Source organism: Gorilla gorilla, chromosome 6 (genome assembly GCF_029281585.2).
Source record: "Gorilla gorilla gorilla isolate KB3781 chromosome 6, NHGRI_mGorGor1-v2.1_pri, whole genome shotgun sequence".
NCBI lineage: Eukaryota > Metazoa > Chordata > Mammalia > Primates > Hominidae > Gorilla > Gorilla gorilla.
In genome coordinates, this window is record NC_073230.2 from 74,552,841 (window position 1) to 74,576,319 (window position 23,479).

Consider the following 23,479-nt stretch of genomic DNA (forward strand, 5'->3'; position numbering starts at 1 on the left):
CATGCCTGGCTAATTTTGTATTTTTACTAGAGACAGGGTTTCTCCATGTTGGTCAGGCTGGTCTTGAACTCCCAACCTCAGGTGATCCACCCACCTCTGCCTCCCAAAATGCTGGGATTACAGGCATGAGCTGCCATACCTGGCCAAAAATATTTTTAAAAATTAGTCATGTGTGGTTACATGTTCCTGTAGTCCCAGGAACTCAGGAGGCTGAAATGACAGGATTGCTTAACCCCAGGAATTTGATGCTGCCGTGGGCTATAATTATGGCATTGCATTCTCGCCAGAGTGAGAGAGTAAGACCTTTTTTCTTGCCTTTCTATACTTTAATTTTAATTTTACATTCGGGGGGTACCTGTGCAGGTCGGTTACATGGGAATATTGCATGATACTGAGGTTTGAAGAATAAATCATCCCATCACCCAGATAATGAGCATAGTACTCAATAGGTAGTTTTTCAGCCCTTGACCCCCTCCCTTTTTCCACCCTCTATTGCTTTCATTTTTATGTCTATGTATGCCAGTGTTTAGCTCTCACTTGTAAGTGAGAACATGCATCTTTTGGTTTTCTGTTTGTGAATTAATTTGCTTAGAACAATGGCCTCTAGCTGCTTTCATGTTGCTGCAAAGGACAAGATTTTGTTTTTTTTATGGCTAAGTAGTATTTTATGGTGTAAAATACCAATGGTAAATCCAATTTACCATTAATAGACACCTAAGTTGATGCCATGTCTTTGCTATTGTGACTAGTGTAGTGATGAACATAAAAGCACATGTGCTATTTTCATAGAATAATTTATTTTCTTCTGGGTATGTACCCAGTAGTGGGATTGCTGGGCTGAATCTTAGTTCAACTCTCAGTTCTTTGGGAAATCGCCAAACTGCTCTTCACGGTGGCGGAACTAGTTTACATTCCCACCAGCCGTGTATAAGTGTTTCTTTTCCCCTGAAACCTCATCCACATCTGTTTTTCTGTTTTGTTTTGTTTTTTAATTTTTTAACAAAAGCCATTCTGACTGCTGTAAGATGATGTTTGAGTTTCTTGTAGATTCTCTATATGCTTAACACTGCTTTTGCTGCATCCCAAAGATTTTGGTATGTAGTGTCTATATTTTCATTTATTTCAAACATTTTTTAAATTTCTGTCTTAATTATGTTCTTTATCCAAAAGTCATTCATGAGCAAGTTGTTTAATTTCAATGTCATTCTGTGGTTTTGAGAGATCTTCTTTGTATTAATTTTTATTGTTGTTTTTTGTGGCCTGAGAGTATGGTTGGCATGATTTTTATTTCTTTTGAATGTATTGAGATTTGCTTTATGGCTGGGATGTGGTTAATATTAGAGTATATTCTGTGGGCAGATGAGAAAAATGTATATTCTTCAGCTGGTGTGTGGAGTATACTGTAGATGTCTATTAGTTCCAATTGGTCAAGTGTCAAACTTCAGAATTTCTTCATTTAGTTTTCTGCCTAGATAATCTATTAAACACCGTCAGCGAAATGTTGTATTCCCCTACTATTGTTGTGTGACTATTTAAGTATTGTTGCAGGTCTAGAATTACTTCTCTTACGAATCTGTGTGCTCCAATGTTAGGTGCATCTATATTTAGGCTAGTTAAGTTATCTTGTTGAATTGAATCATTTATCATTATGCAATGCCTTTCTTTGTCCTGTTTTACTATTGTTAAAGTCCTTATTTCTTTAAAAAAAAAATGCCAGGGGTGGTTGCTCATGCCAGCACTTTAGGAGGCTGAGGCAGTAGGATCACTTGAGACCAGGAGTTTGAGACCAGCCTGGGCAACATAGCAACATTCTGTCTGTACAAAAATTAAAAACAACTATCCAGGTGTTGTAGTCATATGTACTCAGAAGACTTAGGTGGCATGACTGCTTGAGTTCAGAAATTTGAGGTTATATTGAGCCATGATTGCACCATTACCCTCTGTTCTGGGAGACAGAGCAAGACCCTGTCAGTGTGGAAAAACAAAAATAAAAATATTTAAACTTTTTAAAAATTAATTCATAAATTTTCACTTTTTAGGTTCACTTGAATATATATTTTGTTCCTTTGACTGGGCTGTGTTTCCTGGTTACTTTTATGTATTGCGATTTTGTTGAGATTTTGGCCAATTAAGAAACAACTACCTATTCATCCCTTATGGAATGGCTTTTCACAGGGGAAAATTGACAACATTTAGCCACACTAATCATTCTGGGAGCTTTTCTAACCTATTAGCAAAACTGTGTCTTCTCTGGACTACTGTGTGTATTTTCTTGTTAAAAAGGTTTACGTCAGCTGGGTGCGGTGGCTTACTCCTGTAATCCCAGCACTTTGGGAGGCCGAGGCAAGTGGATCACGAGGTCAGGAGATGGAGACCATCCTGGCCAACATGGTAAAACCCCGTCTCTACTAAAATACAAAAAAGTAGCTGGGCGTGGTGATGTGCCTGTAGTCTCAGCCACTCGGGAGGCTGAGGTAGGGGAATCCCTTGAACCCAGGAGGTGGAGGTTGAGTGAGCCACGATCGCGCCACTGCGCTCCAGCCTGAGTGACAGAGCAAGACTCCGTCTCAAAAAAAAAAAAAAGAAAAAAAAGGTTTACCTCTGTTTCTGCTCAAGAGCTTTTAATCTCTTCCCTTGGTCACTCTTACAGGCACTACAGTCTCTCTGTTGTTGTAGCAAGCATTTATCTTCATTTTTCTTGACCAAACCTCTCATTTTAACTGTATCTTTATTCTCTTCAGCAGGAGGTGTTAAAGGAAGCAATAACCAGTCTTTGTATAGCCCAAGAATAACTCCGTAACTCAGAAATTTGGATACACATTCCACTTTTTTAGTTTTTCCTCAGGGAGAAACAGAAAGTGGGAAGATTTGTTTAACTGCACGGTGCTGTAGTGCAGAATGTAACAAATCTTCTAAATGTGGTTATTCTTGGCTTTCTGCTCACATAAGGTGTTGCAAACTCAACTGGTTTTGTTCACCCTGTTGTCATTAAAGTTAATATATTGGCTGGGCACGGTGGCTCACGCCTGTAATCCCAGCACTTGGGAGGCCAAGGCAGGCGGATCACTTGAGGTCAGGAGTTCGAGACCAGCCTGGCAAACATGATGAAATCCCATCTCTACTAAAAAATACAAAACTTAACTGGTTGTGGTGGCAGGCGCCTGTAGTCCCAGCTACTCGGGAGGCTGAGTCAGGAGAATTGTTTGAACCCGGGGGCGAAGGTTGCAGTGAGCCGAGATTGTGCCACTGTACTCCAGCTGGGGTAACAGAGTGAGACTCCATCTTAAAAATAAAATAAAATAAAAATAAAGTTCATATGTTGAGAAAAAAGGATCTCAGGTTTTTGATTCAACTATTATGGTGCTGTTCGCAGCTGGCCTAGTTTTGTGTACTTATGTAGTATATTTACTTCAATCTAGTAATTGGAAAATTTAAAAATATTTTTCAGATATGTTTTCTCATTATACCTGAGATATGTTGAGAAAGCACTGCATAGAAGCTTTTTTCTTTCTTTTCTCCCTTCCTTCCTTCCTTCCTTCCGTCCTTCTTTCTTTCTCTTTCTTTCTTTTCTCTCTCTCTTTTTCTCTTTCTCTCTTTTTTGATGGAGTTTCGCTGTGTCGCCCATGCTGGAGTGTAATGCCGTGATCTCGGCTCACTGCAACCTCCGCCTCCCGGGTTCAAGCGATTCTCCTGCTTCAGCCTCCTGAGTAGCTGGGATTACAGGCGCTGGCCACCATGTCTGGCTAATTTTTTGTATTTTTAGTGCAGACGGGGTTTCACCATGTTGGCCAGGCTGATGGTGAACTCCTGACCTCAAGTGATCCACCTGCCTCAGCCTGCCAAAATGCTGGGATTACAGGTGTGAGCCACCACGTATGGCCCTAGAAGCTTTTTTTCAAAAAGTAATATTGGGAAGATATGGGAACCGTGGCCTTGAGAATTTACCCTTAAGGAGAGTGGGAGAGTAAAGGGTAAGTGTGAAGAACACAATAGATGATGTTACGATGGCTATACCAAATGTAGGACAACTACCTATACCAAACATACCACTGCTAAAAGAGGTCAAGAACATAAAGTATTCCAAAGACAGCACAATTTATGTCAATTGCTTTTTCTGTACTGTATGTGTGTGTGTGGTTTTTTGTTTTGTTTTGTTTTGAGATGGAGTCTTGCTGTGTTGCCCAGGCTGGAGTGCAGTGGTGCCGTCTGGGCTCACTGCAAGCTCTGCCTCCTGGGTTCACGCTATTCTTCTGCCTCAGCCTCCCAAGTAGCTGGGATTACAGGCATGTGCCACCACTCCCGGCTAATTTTTGTGTTTTTAGTAGAGACAGGGTTTCACCATGTTGGTCATTCTGGTCTCGAACTCCTGATCTCGTGATCCGCCCACCTCAGCCTCCCAAAGTGCTGGAATTACAGGTGTGAGCCACTGCACCTGGCCCCGTACCATGTGTTTCTACAAATATTAATATCAATTTTGAAACATATTTTTCTTTGAAATAAAACTTAGAAAATCTAAATAGTAATCTAGACTACGTTCAAAATAATCATATGAACCAGTTGAAATATAAGACTGGATTAAATATTAAAATATTTCTGAAAAGCAGATATTTCAAAATAAGAATATTTCTAAATATGATCAGTTTAATGGGTCCTTGTTAAAAGGTTTTCACCAAGAAATAATACCTTCTTCTGCCATAATCTGCAAATTTTGTCAATATGAGAAGGTCTTTACCCATTAAGTATTACTTAGCTAATATCATGGAATAGATAATTGTGGAAAACGTCACACATATAATACAACTTTGACAACCAGTAGGGAGGGCTCTATGCTACATATTTACCAAGATATTTTTATTGAAGAAAAAAATTAGCAATGCAATAAATCGATAAAACCTTGAGCCAAAGCTTAATCCCTAGAAAACATTAGAAAACTCATTTTCTAGAGAACCACTACAAATGTAGAAAGTGTGAGAAAGTCTTTTATTAGTTCTTCATCTTTATTATACATCAGAGTACCAATGTTCAGAGAAGTCATACAAATATAATAAATGTGTAGAAGTTTTTAGCCAGTTGTCAAAACATACTCAGCATTAGAGAATCTATATTGGATAAAACTCAGATACAATAAATGTGAGACAGTTCTTAGTTAATAATCAAATCTAAAAAAAACATGAGATAGCCTGGCGCGGTGGCTCACGCCTGTAATCCCAGCACTTTGGGAGGCCGAGGCGGGTGGATCACGAGGTCAGGAGATCGAGACCATCCTGGCTATCACGGTGAAACCCCGTCTCCACTAAAAATACAAAAAATTAGCCGGGCGTGGTGGCGGGTGCCTGTAGTCCCAGCTACTCCGGAGGCTGAGGCAGGAGAATGGCGTGAACCCGGGAGGCGGAGCTTGCACTTGCAGTGAGCCGAGATCGCACCACTGTACTCCAGCCTGGGTGACAGAGCGAGACTCCGTCTCAAAAAAAAAAAAAAAAAAAGGAGATAATCCATAATGATGAGAAAACTTACCAATTGAAAGAATGTGGCAAAACCTTTAACCATAGTTTACACTTTACTCAACACCAAAGAAATTCATACTGGGGAGAAACCCTGCAATTATTGAAATGCCACAAACTATTTGATTGCTACTCAACCCTTACTTAACATAAGAGAATTCATATTAGAACTCTATAGAAGTAATTGATGTGAAAAGAGTTTATCTAAAATATGGAACTTAGAAATCACTATAGAGTTCACACAGAAAGAAACTTCACAGATGTAATAAATGTGATGAAATATTTAATAAAACTCGAGTATAAATGTGTCAGAAGATTTACACAAGAAAGGACTAAAGCACGAACATTTTCAGACTTTACATCAAACCAGAGTATTTATTACAGAGAATAATATAAAGTCAAGGCAATTAGATAATTTATTTGCTTATTTCTTTCAATCAAGCAAGAACATTGATGTTCTGTCATATTCAATGGATATATTATTGACACTGGCAGTACTTGAAATTTTTGAAAAGCAAGTATTATTGATATAATTCAATTCTCAAATAGTCGATGCTATATATTAATTCCTAGTGTTTATATAAAAATATGAGGTCTGTTTTTTCTGCCTCAGGGCTATGAAAGGTCATGCTATATTAGGTAAAAATTATTAATGTCAGTTTGTTTTAAGGAAAGTTTAATGGCAAATGTAAAATATATAAAGAAAATATAAAGAAAAATACTTGAATATAAAACAGTAATGCATGTAAAAATATACATGTTCAGATCATTATTCTTCTATATTAAAGTACAAGGAATATTCTGAAGTTTCCAAATTATTTCACCAATTGCTCCTTAAGTATAATAAAATGGTCAGGTTTTTAAAATACTGACATATCTTTGTAATGTTGGGTACTTTTTGTGATGGAAGACATAGAAGACAAATATTATTTGATAATTCAGATATCAGAAAAGTGAAAATAACTTCCATCAGAATAATTGTAAGTTTATTCAAAATTAATGTTTATTAGATAGCCTTATGCTTTAAAAATGGAGAAAGCATGACTCCATAATCATGGTACTGGAAAAAAAAAATGCTCCTTCAGTGTTCGTAATTCAGGGAGCATATAGGGGATTGTAAATGCTTCATTTAGACTATGCGTGAACTTAATTTGGGGTTTCAGTGTTATTTTTTTATTTCAATAGGTTTTTGGGGGACAGGTAGTGTTTGATTACATGAATGAGTTATTTAGTGGTGATTTCGGTGTACCTGTCACCTAAGCAATGTACACTGTACCCAAATGTGTAGTCTTTTATCCCTCACCCGCCTCCCACCCTTTGCCCTAATTCCCCAAAGCCCAATTGTATTATTCTTATGCCTTTGCATTCTCATAGCTTAGCTCCCACTTATGAGTGAGAACATATAATGTTTGGTTTTCCATTCCTGAGTTACTTCACTTAGAGTAATGGTCTCCAATTACATCCAAGTTGCTGTGAATGCCATTAATTTAATTCTTTTTATGGCTGAGTAGTATTCCATAGTGTGTGTGTGTATATATAATATACACCATATTTTCTTCCTTTTTTTCCTTTGAGACATAATCTAGCTCTGTCATCAAGGCTGGAGTGCATTGGTGTGATCTTGGCTCACTGGAACCTCCACCTCCCATGTTCAATCAATTCTCATGCCTCAGCCTCCTGAGTGGCTGACACTGCAGGCGTGAGCCAACATTTCCAGCTAATTCTTGAATTTTTAGTAGAGATGGGGTTTTGCCATGTTGGCCAGGCTGGTCTCAAACTCCTGGCTTCCAGTGATCCGCCCATCTTGGCCTTCCAAAGTGCTGGGATTACAGGTGTGAGCCACCACACCCAGCCACATTTCTTTTATCCACTTGTTGATTGATGGGTGTTTGGGCTGGTTCCACAGTTTTGCAATTGCAAATTGTGCTGCTATAAACATGCATGTTCAAGTGCCTTTTAAGTATAATGACTTCTTTTCCTCTGGGTAAATACCTAGTAGTGGAATTGCCGAATTAAATAGTAGATCTATATATCTCCACCCTGTTTTCCGTAGTGGTTGCACTAATTTACATTCCCACCAGCAGTGTAAAAGTGTTCCCTTTGCACCATACCCATGCCAACATCTATTTTTTTTATTATGGCCATTCTTGCAGAAGTAAGTTAGTATCCCATTGTGGTTTTGAATTGTATTTCCCTGATCATTAGTGATGTTGAGCCTTTTTTTCATATGTCTGTTGGCCATTTCTGTATCTTCTTGTGAGAATTGTCTATTCATTTCCTTAACCCACTTTTTAATGGGATTGTTTTTTTTCTTGATGACTTGTTTGATTTCCTTGTAGATTCTGGATATTAGTCCGGTGTTGAATGCATAATTTGTGAAGCACTCCCACTCTGTGAGTTGTTTACTCTGCTGATTATTTCTATTGCTTTGCAGAAGCTTTTTAGTTTTATTAAGTCCCATCTATTTATCTTTGTTTTGTTGCATTTGCTTTTGGATTCTTGGTCATGAAGTCTTTACCTAAGCCAATGTCTAGAAGAATTTTTCCAGTGTTATCTTCTAGAAATTTTATGGTTTCAGATCTTAGATATACGTCTTTGATCCATCTTGAGTTGATTTTTGTATAAGGTGAGAAATAAGGATCCAGTTTCATTCTTCTATGTGTGGCTTGCCAGCACCATTTGTTGAATAGGGTGTCCTCTCCCCACTTCATGTTTTTGTTTGCTTTGTTAAACATCAGTTGGCTGTAAATATTTGGCTTTATTTCTGAGTTCTCTATTCAGTTCCATTGATCTATATGCCTATTTTTATACCAGTACCATGCTATTTTGGTTACTATGGTCTTATGGTATCGTTTGAAGTCAGATAACGTAATGTCTCCAGATTTGTTCTTTTTGCTTAGTTTTGCTTTGGCTATGCAGTCTCTGTTTTGGTTCCACATAAATTTTAGGGTTGTTTTTTCTAGTTCTGTGAAGAACGATGGTGGTATTTTGATGAGAATTGCATTGAATGTGTAGATTGCTTTTGGCAGTATGGTCATTTTCACAGTCTTAACTCTACCGATGCATCCATGAGCATGAGATGTGTTTCCGTTAGTTTGTGTCATCTGTGGTTTCATTCAGCAGTGTTTTGTGGTTTTTCTTATAGAGGTCTTTCACCTCCTTGGTTAAGTATATTACTGAGTATTTTATTTTATTTTTGCAGTTATTGTAAAAGGGCTTGAGTTCTTGATTTAATTCTCAACTTGGCCACTGTAGGTATATAACAGAGCTATTAATTTGTGTACATTAATTTTGTGTCCTGAAACTTTACTAAATTCATTTATGAAATCTAGAAGCTTTTTGGATTAGTCTTTAGGATTTTCAAAATATACAATTATGTCCTCAGCAAACAGCAACTGTTTGACTTCTTCTTTACTGATTTGGATGCCCTTTATTTCTTTCTCTTGTCTGATAGCTCTGGCTAGGACTTCCAGTACTTTGTTGAATAGAAGTGGTGAAAGGGGCATCCTTGTCTTGTTCCACTTCTCATGGGGGAATGCTTTTAATTTTTTCCCATTCAGTATATTGTTGGCTGTGTGTTTGTCATAGACAGCTGCTATTACCTTAAGGAATTTTCCTTCTATGCCGATTTTTCTGAGGGTTTTAATCATAAAGCAATGCTGGATTATGTCATATGCTTTTTTTCTGCATCTATTTTGATGGTTATGTGATTTTTGTTTTTAATTCTGTTTATGTGGTGTGTTACTTTTTTTTTTTTTGTGAGATGGGGTCTTGTTCTGTCGCCCAGGCTGGAGTGCAGTGGCACGATCTTGGCTCACTGCAAGCTCCGCTTCCTGGGTTCATGCCATTCTCCTCCCTCAGCCTCCCGAGTAGCTGGGACCACAGGCGCCCGCCACCGCACCTGGCTAATTTTTTGTATTTTTAGTAGTGACGGGGTTTCACCGTGTTAGGCAGGATGGTCTCAATCTCCTGACCTCATGATCCACCTGCCTCAGCCTCCCAAAGTGCTGGGATTACAGGCGTAAGCCACCACACCCGGCCAGTGTGTTACATTTATTGACTTGTGGATGTTAAACCATTCCTGCATCTCTGGTATAAAACCCACTTGATCATGGTGGATTACCTTTTTGATATGCTGTTGGTTTCAGTTAACTAGTATTTTGTTGAGGATTTTTGCATCTATGTTCATCAGGAATATTGGTCTGCAGTTTTCTCTTTTGTTATATCTTTTCCTGGTTTTGGTATTAGAGTAATACTGGCTTCATAGAATAATTTAAGGAGGATTTCCTCTTTCTCTATCTTTTGGAATAGTGTCAATAGGATTGGTACCCTTTTTTTTTTTTTTTTTTTTTTTTTTTTGAATTGTCTCATAGAATTCAGGTATGAATCGGTCTGGCCCTGGACTTTTTTTTGGTAACTTTTTAATTACCATTATAATCTCGCTGCTGCTGCTGCTGCTTTTTTCTTCTTTCTTCTTCCTCATCCTCCTCCTCCTTGTTCTTCTTCTTTCTTTCTTTCTTCTTCTTCTTCGATGGGGTCTTGCTCTGTCACCCAGGTTGGAGCGCAGTGGCACGATCTCGACTCACTGCAACCTCCGCCTCCTGGGTTCAAGCAATTCTGCTGCCTCAGCCTCCCAAGTTGCTGGGATTACAGGTGCCTGCCACCACACCTGGCTAATTTTAATAGAGATGGGGTTTCACTATGTTGGCCAGGCTGGTCTTGAACTCCTGACCTCAAGCGATCCACACGCCTTGGTCTCCCAAAGTGCTGGGATTACAGATGTGAGCCACTGCGCCCAGCCAGAATCTTGAATTAATTTAAAATTTTTAGTGAGACACCACTCCAGAGTACAGAGGGTGGTATGCACAATAAAAAGTTTTAAAAAGCAGCCATACGTTAAAAGTACAGTAAACTGTTTGCCCAGTGAAGTGCATTTCTTGGTCTCTGGAAAGCTCAGAAGAAACTCCCCAAGAAGAAATTGTACAAGACTTAATATGGTCAGGATTAAAGATGCAGTTGGCAAAGAAATTTGGTCATTTTCTTTTTTATTTTACACAGTTTACTCAAAAGGTGAACCCCAGGTCTTTTATTATTGCTTAAAAATACTTCACAAAAATTCTGTTTAAAAAAAGAAAACTGAATTGTATCCCATGTTTGATACAATTGATTGTATGATTAAAATTAAAGCTAATTTCAATAAAATCTCATAAACAGATCAGTGTAATCTCAGTCAGCTTTGACCGCTCATAATAAGATGTTTTTTGTTTTTTTTGTTTTTTTTGTTTTTTTTTTGAGATGAAATTTTGCTCTTGTCGCCCAGGCTGGAGTGCAGTGGCGTGATGACGGCTCACTGCAACCTCTACCTCCTGGGTTCAAGAGATTCTCCTGCCTCAACCTCCCAAGTAGCTTGGATTACAGGTGCCCGCCACCACTCCCAGCTAATTTTTGTAGTTTTAGTAGAGATGGGATTTCACCAAGTTGGCCAGACTGGTCTCAAACTCCTGACCTCAGCTGATCCACCCGCCTCGGCCTCCCAAAGTGCCGGGATTATAGGCATGAGCCACCATGCCTGGCCCATAATAAGATTTTTTATAAACCTTTGGTTTTTCTATTTGTTTGTTTTTGGAGACAGAGTCTCACTGTGTCCCCCAGGCTGAAAGTGCAGTGGTGTGATCATGGCTCACTGCAGCCTCAACCCCACCAGGGGTTCTCCTACTTTAGCCTCCCCAGTAGCTGGGAATATAGACATTCAACATGATGCCCAGCTAGTATCTAAATTTTTTCTGTAGAGATGTGGTCTCCCTATGTTGCCCAGCCTGGTCTCAGACTCCTCAGCTCAAGCAGTTCTTCCTCCTCAGCCTCCCAAAGTGTTGGAATTACAGACTTGAGCCACCATGCTCCTCTATAAATCTTTTATAAACTCTTATAATTTTTTTCTATTCTTTTTCTTTCTTCAATTTCTATACCCATTTAATTGTTCTATCTCATTTTTTTCTTTTTTCAATTTAAGAAAACATTTAAATAATTTCTACATTAAGCAAAATTACTGTTTCTTTAAGAAAAACCACAATCCTCATGTCTTTTTCAATATGATCTTTTTTCCAACAAACATATCTTATTTTCTTTATACACACTGTATATAGAATTGTTCTTTATTTCTAGTTTCAATCACCATGTTAGTAAGAATTTTAAATCCTAATGATGTTCATTCATAGTATAAAAACCTAAGAAGTAAGAAAGTTTAACTCCTTCTATAATCCCAGCACTTTGGGAGGCCGAAGTGGGCGAATCACGAGATCAGGAGTTGGAGACCAGTCTGGCCAACATGGTGAAACCCCGTCTCTACTAAAAATACAAAAAATTAGCTTGGTGTGGTGGCGGGCGCCTGTAATCCCAGCAATTTGGGAGGCTGAGGCAGGAGAATCGCTTGAACCTGGGAGGTGGAGGTTGCAGTGAGCCGAGATTGTGCCACTGCACTCTAGCCCAGGCGACAGTGAGAGACTCTGTCCCCCCAAAAAAAGAATTTATAAATACACATTTTATAATATTTAGAAACATAATTCTAGTTGAACAGTTTTTCAGTTTGGAACAAAACATATTTACTAATATCTAGATAGCTTTTGTTTCTCTGAAATAAAAAGCCAAAAGTATATGATTATATTTAGTAATTAATGTCAGTAGTGTTAGCTAATGTCAGTAATGTTAGCTAATTTCATATTACTGTATGTTAGGCAAGTATTATAGAGGCAATAACTTTACAGTGAAATACACGCATATTTTGCTGGTAAGTCAGAAGCTAATTGTTTTTATTAATGCAACAATATTAAACTAATTACATTTACCAAATAATTTGCTCAAGTAGTGTGAACTTGAAAAATATTTGGACTTATTTATTTAATTTACAAACCCTTGTTTATCTTTAAGTTAATTTGGTACCATATGGATACTATACAAACAGAGGTATAAACATATGCATATATGTAGATGCAGTACATAACTTACGTGTGTACACATGGATGCATTTAAAATTCAAAGAGATTGAGGAGTTCAATTGAAAATATACTGGAGCTTACACCTAAGAGGAACCTTTCCACCTGCACAAGCCTTGGAGCTCTGTGAGAAAAAATAAAAGTACTCTGCCAAAACAGAGTCCCTTATGTCGTTTCTCTCTCCTTCAAAGGGTCCCTGGGCCTCTAGAAATTTCCTTTAGGGCCCCTTATATGGTGTCAAAAGTGGCAAAAGGAAGGACTGAGAGAACATAGTAAATGAAAAAACTAATTCTAGAGCAGCCAGTTTGAAAATATCTTCTTTATCAAAAAGCCAATAATGTTTTAGATTATCCTTGGCAAAAAATATGTCAACAAGAGGATAAACGAGGAGTTCATATAGATAGCAGGAGTTTAAGAAGTGGTAAATTTAGTTGACTGAGAAGCTTTTATGGAGAGAACAGAGACCTCAAATAAATGTATGTGTAGTCTAAATATCAGTTTCAATTAAGTAAACTTTTGACTATAGGGTTCTTAAAATATTTTTGCCGGGTTTTAGCTGCATAAATAGCAAACATTTCTGTTTCTTGGCTATTTTATTCTGAAATTTACACTATTAATAAACAAGTTTTGGAGGTGGGGCATATTTCTTTACTAGAGGTGTAGGATAGTCGTTATTTAAAACTGTTTGCGTTTGAATTTTTTTTTTTTTTTTTTTTTTTTTTTTTTGAGACAGAGTCTCGCTGTCACCCAGGCTGGAGTGCCGTGGCACAACCTCGGCTCACTGCAAGCTCCGCCTTCCGGGTTCACGCCATTCTCCTGCCTCAGCCTCCTGAGTAGAAGGGACTACAGGCGCCCGCCAATATGCCCGGCTAATTTTTTGTATTTTAGTAAAGACAGGGTTTCACCGTGTTAGCCAGGATGGTCTCGATCTCCTGACCTCGTGATCCGCCCGCCTCGGCCTCCCAAAGTGCTGGGACTACAGGTGTGAGCCACTGCGCCCGGCCCGAAATGTTTTAATTATTTTCTCTTTGGGTATATATCTTATTTAGCTTAGGAGAGAAGTCTATACAAACAATTTTTTTATCACATTCTTAACATATATCAAAATTTTAAATCAAAGGGATACCTTAATAAATGTCTCAGAACTACACAAATAAACACACGTGAGACCACAACCAAGAAGTCGTTTATAGCTGTAATTAAGGTCTCCAAAAAAGAAGCAAAAGCTATAGCCCTTCTAAGATCCACATCTCTGTGATTGACAGCTTAAAGAACATTCAGCTAGCTGCAAATGGGGTACAACCCACATCTGTAGGCCATATATTTTAGGGTCCCGGCTTCTCAGCTGACCATCTACACACAAAGGCTAAATGGAATATTAAAAGATACAGTTGGTAAAACAAGAAAATAAAAGCTGTTCATTGGTATGGAAAAGCTTACAAATGTAATAAACCTGACTTGGAAGTTAAAATAATTAATGTAGAGTAGTTAACTGAGATAACAGTCATGATAAGATTATGCCAATAATTGAACTGGATGAATTAATAGTTTATTTAGTAGGATCATCAACATCTTAATCCTACAGCAAATAAAATTTACATCTTTCTATTTACTCTTTGCATAACTACTCACTTGCCCTCCATTACTTAATTACTAAAACCTAATTCTCAGTGAGGCTTTCCTGGGACCACCTAAGCTTCAGTCCTTAACCACACTTGCATCAGCCTTCCCTCTTCTCCTTATCTTCCCTGGTGCAAACCACAGTGGTGCTCTGCTTGTCTGTTTCTTTGTATGTGTTTGCATTAAGACAGCTGCCTTCATGTCAATTCTAACCAGTTACAGCTATGAGATTTTTTTCACAGCATATAAAATGGTTATTTTCTCATTTAAAATCTTGCACATGTTGACCACAGTATCGTCACTCTTTTGAACTAAATGTTTCTAAAAATACCTTAGATATAAAACTTTAGAACATAGCCAAGAAGTAAAATTTTTTACAACAGAAATATTAAACTATAATGGTATTTTGAGTATAAAATCTTTAGATAATGTTTTAAAGAGACATTGCTTTCAAAGTATATTTGAAAAATAAAATTTTTTAAAAATTAGCTTAAGCAATAGATCTTTTTTGGAGACAGTGTTTCACTCTGTCTGGCTGGCTGCCTGGCTGGGTGCAATGGCACAGTCTCAGCTCACTGCCACCTCCACCTCCCAGACTCAATCCATCCTCCCGCACTCAAGCAATACTCTCACCTCAGCCTTCCAAGTAGCTGGGGCCACAGGTACACACCATCACACCCAACTAACATTTGTATTTTTTCTAGAGATGGGGTTTCACCATGTTGCCCAGACTAATCTCAAATTCCTGGGTTCAAGCAGTCCACCCACCTCAGCCTCTTAAAGTGCTGGGATTACAGGCATGAGCCACCACACCTGGCCCTAGACTTTTTTTTTTTGTTTTTTTTGAGATGGAGTTTCACTCTTGTTGCCCAGGCTGGAGTGCAATGGCGCGATCTCAGCTCACCACAACCTCCGCCTCCCGGGTTCAAACAATTCTCCTTCCTCAGCCTCCCAAGTAGCTGGGATTACAGGTGTGAGCCACCATGCCTGGCTAATTTTGTATTTTTAGTAGAGACGGTTTTCTCCATGTTGGTCAGGCTGGTCTCGAACTCTCGACCTCAGGTGATCCACCCACCTTGGCCTCCCAAAGTGCTGGGATTACAGGCGTTAGCCACCGTACCTGGCCAGCCCTAGACTTTTAAATGAGAAAATACAAGGACTTAAAGGGGATATATTGTAACATAATAGAAAAAACACACAGAAAGTAAGCAAAAACAACAGAATCACATTTCAATGGTGCTATAATCTAATTTGTTACTTGACATGTTTCACAACTTGCTTTGTGTATCATCACTGCATAATGGCATCTTTGTTAAGGGCTTCCATCCATTCCAACCAGATGTTATTAAACCATGCTCCCTTGTTGCATTCTTGGATAAAAACACCTTCATTCTCATGTGGAAATGATTCCTGACAGTATGCCCTGAGAGATACCCGAAAGAAAGGCATTAGTTTTTGTGCTCAGGCTTCTGAGATTTGGCCTAAGTGTCTCTAGTGAGATACATTAGGGGAGGTGAGAACGTGTGGTTGCCTGTGAGTCTCGACCAGTGCTTTTCAGATGGGTGTCTGGGCTGGGGGTAGACTCTGGGTGTCTCATGGAAGGGAGGCTCTGTTCTCCTGCACAGAGGCTGTCACACTGAGAATTGTCCTATGATTCTGTTTCTCTCCCAGGGTCAGTGGAGACTGAGAACCATCAACTTAATATAATCAAAAAGTCAGAATCTTGTTTACAGTTTAGGTATGGCAAAATTTAGGGTGGCCACAGGGGAGCACAGATTACAGTTTCCCTGAATATACACTCCTATTAGTGTGACAGGCCAATTTTTTTCTAGCAGTCACACAGACAGGCCTCCATAGCACTCAAGTTATACAGGCAAACTTTCACAGCATCTGCCTTAACATTAAGTTAGTACTTAACCCTAGAAACATCAATCCCTGGACACCAAAGCCAGAAATGAAATATATGTTTGGTAAGAGTCTTGCACAAGTTTCTCCTAAAACCTGGGGCAAGTCAAGATAATGAAGATAGCCCCACATTCCTTGTACCAGGACCCATCTTGGGTCAAATAAATTTATTGGGCATCTGAGGCAACTCTCCAGACCCAAACCATAGGTAATATAAGATAGAAGTAATCACTCCTCTACCAGGGCCCTCACAGATTAAGTAGAGCAAAAATAGGGGACATTTCTTAATCACCCTAATACCAGGGCCCTCATAGATTAAGTAGATTTAGGGTACATTTCTGGTCTCTGAGCTTTTAGTTAAAATTATTTACCTGTAGACATAGGTGAGTATGATACCGCACATAAGCATACAGTTTGAAACATATATAAGCAATGGAAAAATGTTTGTTAGTCTTGAGTTGGTCTGGGGAATTATCTTTGACCTCCTCCCTGTACTTGTTTACAGAAATAAACTCTCTTCTTTCCCAGTTTGTCTGCATCTTGTTATTGGGCCACAAGAACACACAGCCAGACCCAGTTTGGTCCAGGAACAACATCTGGCAAGCTAGCCAAGAGTCACTGAAATGGTGCTGCACTCAGTGGCCCGTGATTGTGGCGAGATGGTCATTTGGAGACTCCCAGAAGCTGCTGGATAAGATTGTCCTGGGGACTCTCCCAGGGGCTATTCCATGTGCAAAAACCACATGTCCCCCTCACCACTGGGGAAGAATGGTGATCAGGCAGGTGGTGATCAGGCAGGAGTGGATGCACTCAAAGGGTGAGTAAAACCGGATCATATGCAGGAAGGCTGTTATTTTCTTATCTGGGCTTATTAAGCCGTTTGGTCTGATACCGTCAGGAAAATAGTAGGGCTCATTTTTATACTCAGTTGCTATTTGGTTAGGAGTAAACCTGAAGCTGATTTCAGATCTGTTTTACCCAAGTACGCTTCCTTTTGTGTTTGTCTGAAACTGTCTCCATGTTCATGTCTGTGGTTTTGTTAGACTTAAAATGGAAAGTGCTGCTTTCCTTCCCTCAGGAAGCCCTCTGGGAAAAATGCTGTCAGATTGGAAATAGTACGAGGTTACCCCCATGACTAAGGGGAAAATGGTTTACTATTGTAATATGGTTTGGCTAATGTATGCTTTAGGATCCAAAAAACGGTGGCCAATTTTGGGGTCTTTAAGCTATTATATCTCAGTTACAGCTGTTTTGTCAAAGTTTGAGGAAATGGGAGGAAGGGTTTAAAAATTCCCCTACATTCAGGCACTTATGTTGCTACATAACCAAGAGGTTAAAGGGAGTAAGTTAATGTTGCATTACCCAGACAAAGTGTGACCTGACCCTGAGGGAGAGGAAGAAAGAAAAAGAGCTAGAGAGTCAGCAATTGCTATACATGCCTAATCCAGTAAAAGCTAGTGTCCCACCACCTAGTCAAGAGAGTGAAGAGTCACCACCCCCAAAGTTCAAAGAGGCTACAAACACAGTCTCTCCCTCCTGAACTGGGCAAGGCACTAATTTTGGCTGAGGAGCTACCAAGCCTGGGGCAGGACAATTTCCCTTCTGACAATATCCCACGGGAGTTAATCAGCAAGAGCCTCTGGCTGGATATTACTGAGCATGAAGCCCTTTTTCCACATCTGATTTACTGAATTGGAAAAGTTCCAGTCCTTCCTACAGGGAAGATCCCCAGAAGATGACTGAACAGTTACCACTATTTTTGCCACCCATTGCCCTACCTGGGCTGATGTGCAAGCCCTCCTAAATATTATGCTTACTGCAGATGAGAGAAGGCTAGTATTAGACGAAGGAGAAAAAAAAGCACTTTCATGATGAAAGCCCTGATGATACCCTAGACCCTGATGAGCTGATTCCATGCAGTGACCCAAATTTGGACCCAAATGAGGCCAGTGTAGCTGGAGATAATTGTCTGTAGCATTGTAAAAGGTGTATTCTAAAGGACATTAGGTAGGGGTGCTGAGACCTAAAAGTCTGAATAAAGTGCAGGAACTTCAGCAGAAACCTAATGAGGACCCCTCAGAATTTATGGAACAGATGTGTCAAATGTATAGAAAGTATACAGACTTAGATCCACAGGACCCCAGAAATGTCAGAATGGTAAACATGACTCTTATAAGGCAAAGTGCCCCCAGACATCAGAAAGAAGTTCCAAATGTGGAAGGGGCTATCGGAATGAATGCTTCTCAGTTAATTGACATTGCATTCAATGTCTATAATAGCAGGGAATCCAAGGAAACTAAGGCTCTATGGCAGGCAGCAATACTTAGAGCCACTGTGGTAGGAAACCCAAAGAAAAAGGGACCCCTGAGGCAGAAGGAAAATATAGGAAAGGATCAATGCACTTACTGTCAGGAGACAGGGCATTGAAAGAAAGACTGCCCCAAGTTGATTAAGAAGGAGCTTAGGTCACTTATGGCTGTTAAGCCTGAAAACGAATCCAAAGAGGACTGAGGGACCCAAGACTCCTGATGGCTCCAACCCTGTCTGACCTTAAGATTTTCCCTCAGGAGCCTTGGGTAAATTCGACAGTGGGGAAATGAAAATTGGACTTCTAAATCCATATGGGTGCTGCTTACTCATCAATTAATATCCCAATTAGTGAACCTTTTTTGAGACTGAGTTGCTCTATCGCCCAGGCTGGAGTGCAGTGGCATGCTCTCAGCTCACTGCCACCTCTGCCTCCTGGGTTCAAGCAATTCTGCCTCAGCCTCCCAAGTAGGTGGGAATACAGGCATGCCTCACCATGCCCAACTAATTTTTGTATTTTTAGTAGAGACAGGGTTTCACCATGTTGGCCAGTCTGGTCTCGAACTCCTGACCTCAAGTGATCTGCCCATCTTGGCCTCCCAAAGTGCTGGGATTACACGCGTGAGCCACCACACCCGGCCTTACTGAACTTTTTGACACCTCTGTCAATATAGTTGGGGTGAGCGGAAAGCTAAAATCAGAATAGTTCTTTCACCCTCTATCCTGGAAGGTGGGAAATGGCTTAATAACTCATTGGTTTCTTTTTTCCTTTTGTTTTTTGAGACAGGGTCTTGCTCTGTCACCCAGGCTGAAGTGCAGTGGTGCGATCTTGGCTCACTGCATCCTCCGTCTCCCAGGTTCAAGCAATTCTCTGCCTGAGCCTCCCGAGTAGCTGGGATTACAGGCGCCTGCCACCGCGCCCAGCTAATTTTTTTGTATTTTTAGTAGAGGCAGGGTTTCACCATCTTGGCCAGGCTGGTCTTGAGCTCCTGACCTCGTGATCCACCCACCTCGGCCTCCCAAAGTGCTGGGATTACTGGTGTGAGCCAAGGTGCTCGGCCTCATCAGTTTCCTTATGTGCTGGACTGCTCGATCTCTCTGCTTGGTAGAGACCTCTTATGTAAGTTACAGGCATGAGTTGTCTTTGACCCAGAGATGCGCCAGATGTGCCTCCAGGTACCCTCAGAACACAGATTGTGGCGACAGGCCCTCCTGATGAAATCGGAGACTTCACACCTTAAGGTAGAGATGATTCCACAGGAAGTCCTCAACAAGGTAAAGCCGGAAGTATCAGCATCCAACCAACCAAGGCGGACAATTAATGTGAATCCAGTAGAAATCAAGCTGAAGGAAGGGACCCAACCTGTTCGAAAGGAACAATACGCCTTAAAGAAAGAGGCCCTAGAAGGCATCCAGCTGGTACATTCTGATTCTTGTGGCATGTCTTAATAAGACTTTGTCAGTCTCCATAGAACATGCCCATTCTGCCAGTAAAGAAATCTCATCCATGCAAGTACAAATTCATGCAAGATATAAGGGTGATCAGTGATACTGTAGAAGACACCCACCCCACTGGGGCCAATCAATACACTATTTTTATCTTCCTGTCCAGAGACCATGAATGGTTTAGAGTATTAGATTTGAAGGATGCTTTCTTTTGCATACCAGTGAATGCAGAAAGCCAATTATTGTTTGAGTGGACAGACCCTGAAACAGCTGCACAATTTCAATATTGTTGGACAGTGCTTCCTCAAGGGTTTAAAAATTCCCCAACTGTATTTGGGAAGCACTGGCTCAGAACTTAAGAGACTTACAATTGGAAAATGGGGTACTGCTACAGTATGCGGATGATTTGCTAATCTCCAGCTCCTTGAAGCAAGAATGTCAGGATAACACTGTAAAAACTCTAAACCATTTGGCAGCCTGTGGGTACAAGGTCTTAAGCAAAAGGGCACAGGGGTACAGATATGCAAACAAACCATGGGATACCTAAGATTTCTGTTACAGAGAAACCAGAGCCCTGACGGTGGAGAGGCAAAATGCAGTTGCCTCTATCACGACACCCACAACCAGAAAGCAGCTAAGGGGCTTCCTGGGAAGGGCAGGGTTCTGTAGAATCTGGATTTCCAATTATGGCTGAAGGTAAAGCTGCTATATGAACTGGTAAAAGGGGCCAACCACAACCCCTTTAAATGAGAGCTGTAACACCAGAATGCGTTTAAACAATTAAAGCTTAAGATGACATCTACCCCATCTCTGAGGCTGCCAAATCCTCATAAACCCTTGCAACTTTATGTGCATGAAAGACTGGGTCTGGCACTCGGGATCCTAACACAAAAACTAAAAGAAATATTGCAACCAGTGGCTTATTTGTCAAAAGGATTGATACAGTGGCAAGGGGCTGGCCCCCTTGTCTCAAAGCAGTAGCTGCCGCCTGCTTGTTGCTCAAGGGAGCTGAGAAGCTGACTTTGGGTCAGCCCATCGTGATTTATGTGCCCCATCAAGCCTGGTGTTATTTGAGCAGAAGGGTGGCTACTGGCTGACGGTTGTCAGATTAGGCTGATAGCGGGCCATCCTGCTTGATAATCCCACAGTAAAACTGCAGACCACTGGAGCCTCAAACCCTGCCATTTTGCTGCCACCTACTGGGGAACAAAGGAACTAGTACACAACTGCCTAGAGGTTATAATCAAGTATTTTCTGGTCTCCCAGATCTAAAGGATGCAGCCCTCCCCTATGTAGACTGGTTGCTGTTCATGGATGGAAGAAGCTTAGTCACCAACAAAGGAGAAATGCTGCCTATGCTGTAGTAACTCTCTTGGAGGTAATAGAGGCAAGAACACTCCCGACAGGGACTTCTGCGGAAAAGGCTGAGTTAGTCGCTTTTACCAGAGCCTTGCAACTGTCCCAAGGTGAGAGCACCAATATCTACACTGATTCCAAATATTCCTTCATGATAGTTCATGCACACAGAGCTATTTGGAAGGAAAGGGGACTGCTAAAAGCTGATAATACTGAAATTTTATATGCTAAGCAAGTGTTGGAGCTGTTGGAAGCAGTAACAGCGTCAAGAAAAATAGCTGCTATGCATTGTCCAGGCCATAAGAGCAGCGATTTCAAACCAGTTAGGGGGAACACCTTCACCTACTGCACAGCCAGGCATCTAGCCAGCACCAGTGCCAAGGTCCAGGCACCTTTGATTTCCCAAGTAGATTTGGCAGCTTTCAAACCCCAGTGTAGTTTGAGGATGAAAAGATTGCCAAGGACAAAATTAAGACAAGAAAGGCTGGAAAGTAAATAACAAGGGCCTGGTTTGGGTGCCAGCACACCTTCCTTCAACCCAATGCTAAAATATATTCATGATAGCATGCATTTTGGATGAGATGCCTCGTTAACTTTTGTGCAAAAATATATGAAGGAAAAGGCTCACTTAAGAAGTATAATACAACATTGCTACCTTTGCGCTGAAAATGAGACCAATAACTATAGCAAAGGACAACCCAGACAACAGGCGAGAGGGAAGCATCTACTAGAAAATTGGCAGATTGACTTTGCTCAAATGCCACTTGCCCCTGGAAGGTACAAATACCTCTTAGTTGTAGTGGACACTCTCAGGCTGGGTGGAAGCCTACCCATATCATACCGAGTGGCCAACAGAGGTAGTTAAAGTGCAGCTAAAGAACATCATACACCGATATGGGCTCCCTGACATTATCCATAGTGACAATGGGCCTTCATTTACCTCGGAAATAACCCAACAAGTAAGCAAAACAGTAGGAATAAAATGGAAGCTGCACTCGGCATGGAAGCCTCAATCCTCTGGACAGACTGAAAGAATGCATCATACTTTAAAGACAATTCTTGCTAAGCTATGTCAGGAAGCTCAGTTAAAATGGATTCAGGTACTTGGGATTGCACTGCTCTGGGTAAGAATGGCCCCCAGAAATGGGATTAAGTTAAGTTCTTATGAAATTATTTTCGGGAGGCCCTTTGTAGCCTTGTCCTGGGTTGCTAGAGTGTCAGTGGATACAGAATTAGTTATTAAAACTTATGTCACTCAGGACGAACTCTTAATGATTTGCATAAGTTTGCTTCTTAGAGGAATGACACAGATTTTGTAGGAGACCGCCACCCATTTCAGCCTGGTGATCAAGTGCTGCTGAAGGAATGGAGGGAAGCTGATCCTGCCCAACAACTACAGGAAAAATGGAAAGGGCCCTACGATGTGCTGTTGACTACTGACTTGGCACTGAAGCTGACAGGCATCAAACCCTGGGTTCATCATATGTGAGTGAAGAAATTCCAGTCACCTGGGGTATCCACAATGGAAACACCTGCAACCACTCAATGGGAAGTGGAGCCCCTAGAGGACTTAAAGTTTCTATTCGGAAAATGATACAGATTTCTTTTATGCTATGCTTCCTTTTATACCTCTTACTGTTCCATTACACACTTGTAACCTCTGTCTACAATGGGCACAGGACTATGCAGACAGCCTCCAGCAGGATTCCTGTTGGGTCTGTGGCCTGTTACTGCTTTCTAGTACCACAGGTCTGCCTTGGTGGGTCTCACCTGTGCAAGGAAAAGATTGGGTGTACCTACAAACTTTTCCAGGAAATTTGAAAGCTGGATTGGGTTGCAAATGACTGGGATAACTAAAGCAAATGTGTCAGAATGGCCCGTAAATGAGACTTTAAGTGACCCAGGACACAAAAAGCCATTCTCTTTAATAGAACAAGGGACAAAGTTATAGCATTAGCTACTCCTTTATTAGATTCAAAAGTGCCCATCCAAACCTTCAAGCCCCAAAATGTTTGATACAAGAATGGCTTTCTCCAAATCTGGGATGGGTTCATTTGGTTAACTGCTTCTACTGGACATTTAAGGCAAATAGCTTCCTTGTTCTGGGAGCAATGAAAACATTTCCTTGACCATTGGCCTAATGCAGCTCAGATTATAGGATGGATTCCTTCTGAGTGGTACCAATATATTATAGTACGCCAGCAGAGGGATGTGTTCACCATAGATTGGTCTTAATGGCCTGGCCTAAATTGGTATCCTCCCAACAGGACTTTGCAGCACCAACCTGTGGCCGCGGCTTCCCTTGGGCTGGTAGGGATGTTGCACTCTAGGCTTCCCATAGGCATAAGGTTTTTA

At 40.6% G+C, this 23,479-nt stretch overlaps 1 long non-coding RNA gene across 3 annotated transcripts in view; it reads left to right on the forward strand.

Moving 5' to 3' along the window:
• Nucleotides 1-23,479, forward strand: part of LOC129523660 (uncharacterized) — a 79,510-nt gene that overhangs the window by 17,672 nt on the left and 38,359 nt on the right. For 2 of the 3 annotated variants that reach the window (XR_008667231.2, XR_010134684.1), the window contains exon 2: nucleotides 16,544-16,832. This is a non-coding gene — a long non-coding RNA (uncharacterized lncRNA). Of the gene's footprint in view, nucleotides 1-16,543; nucleotides 22,610-23,479 lie in introns of all 3 variants that reach the window. The other variant, XR_010134685.1, reaches the window with a different exon arrangement.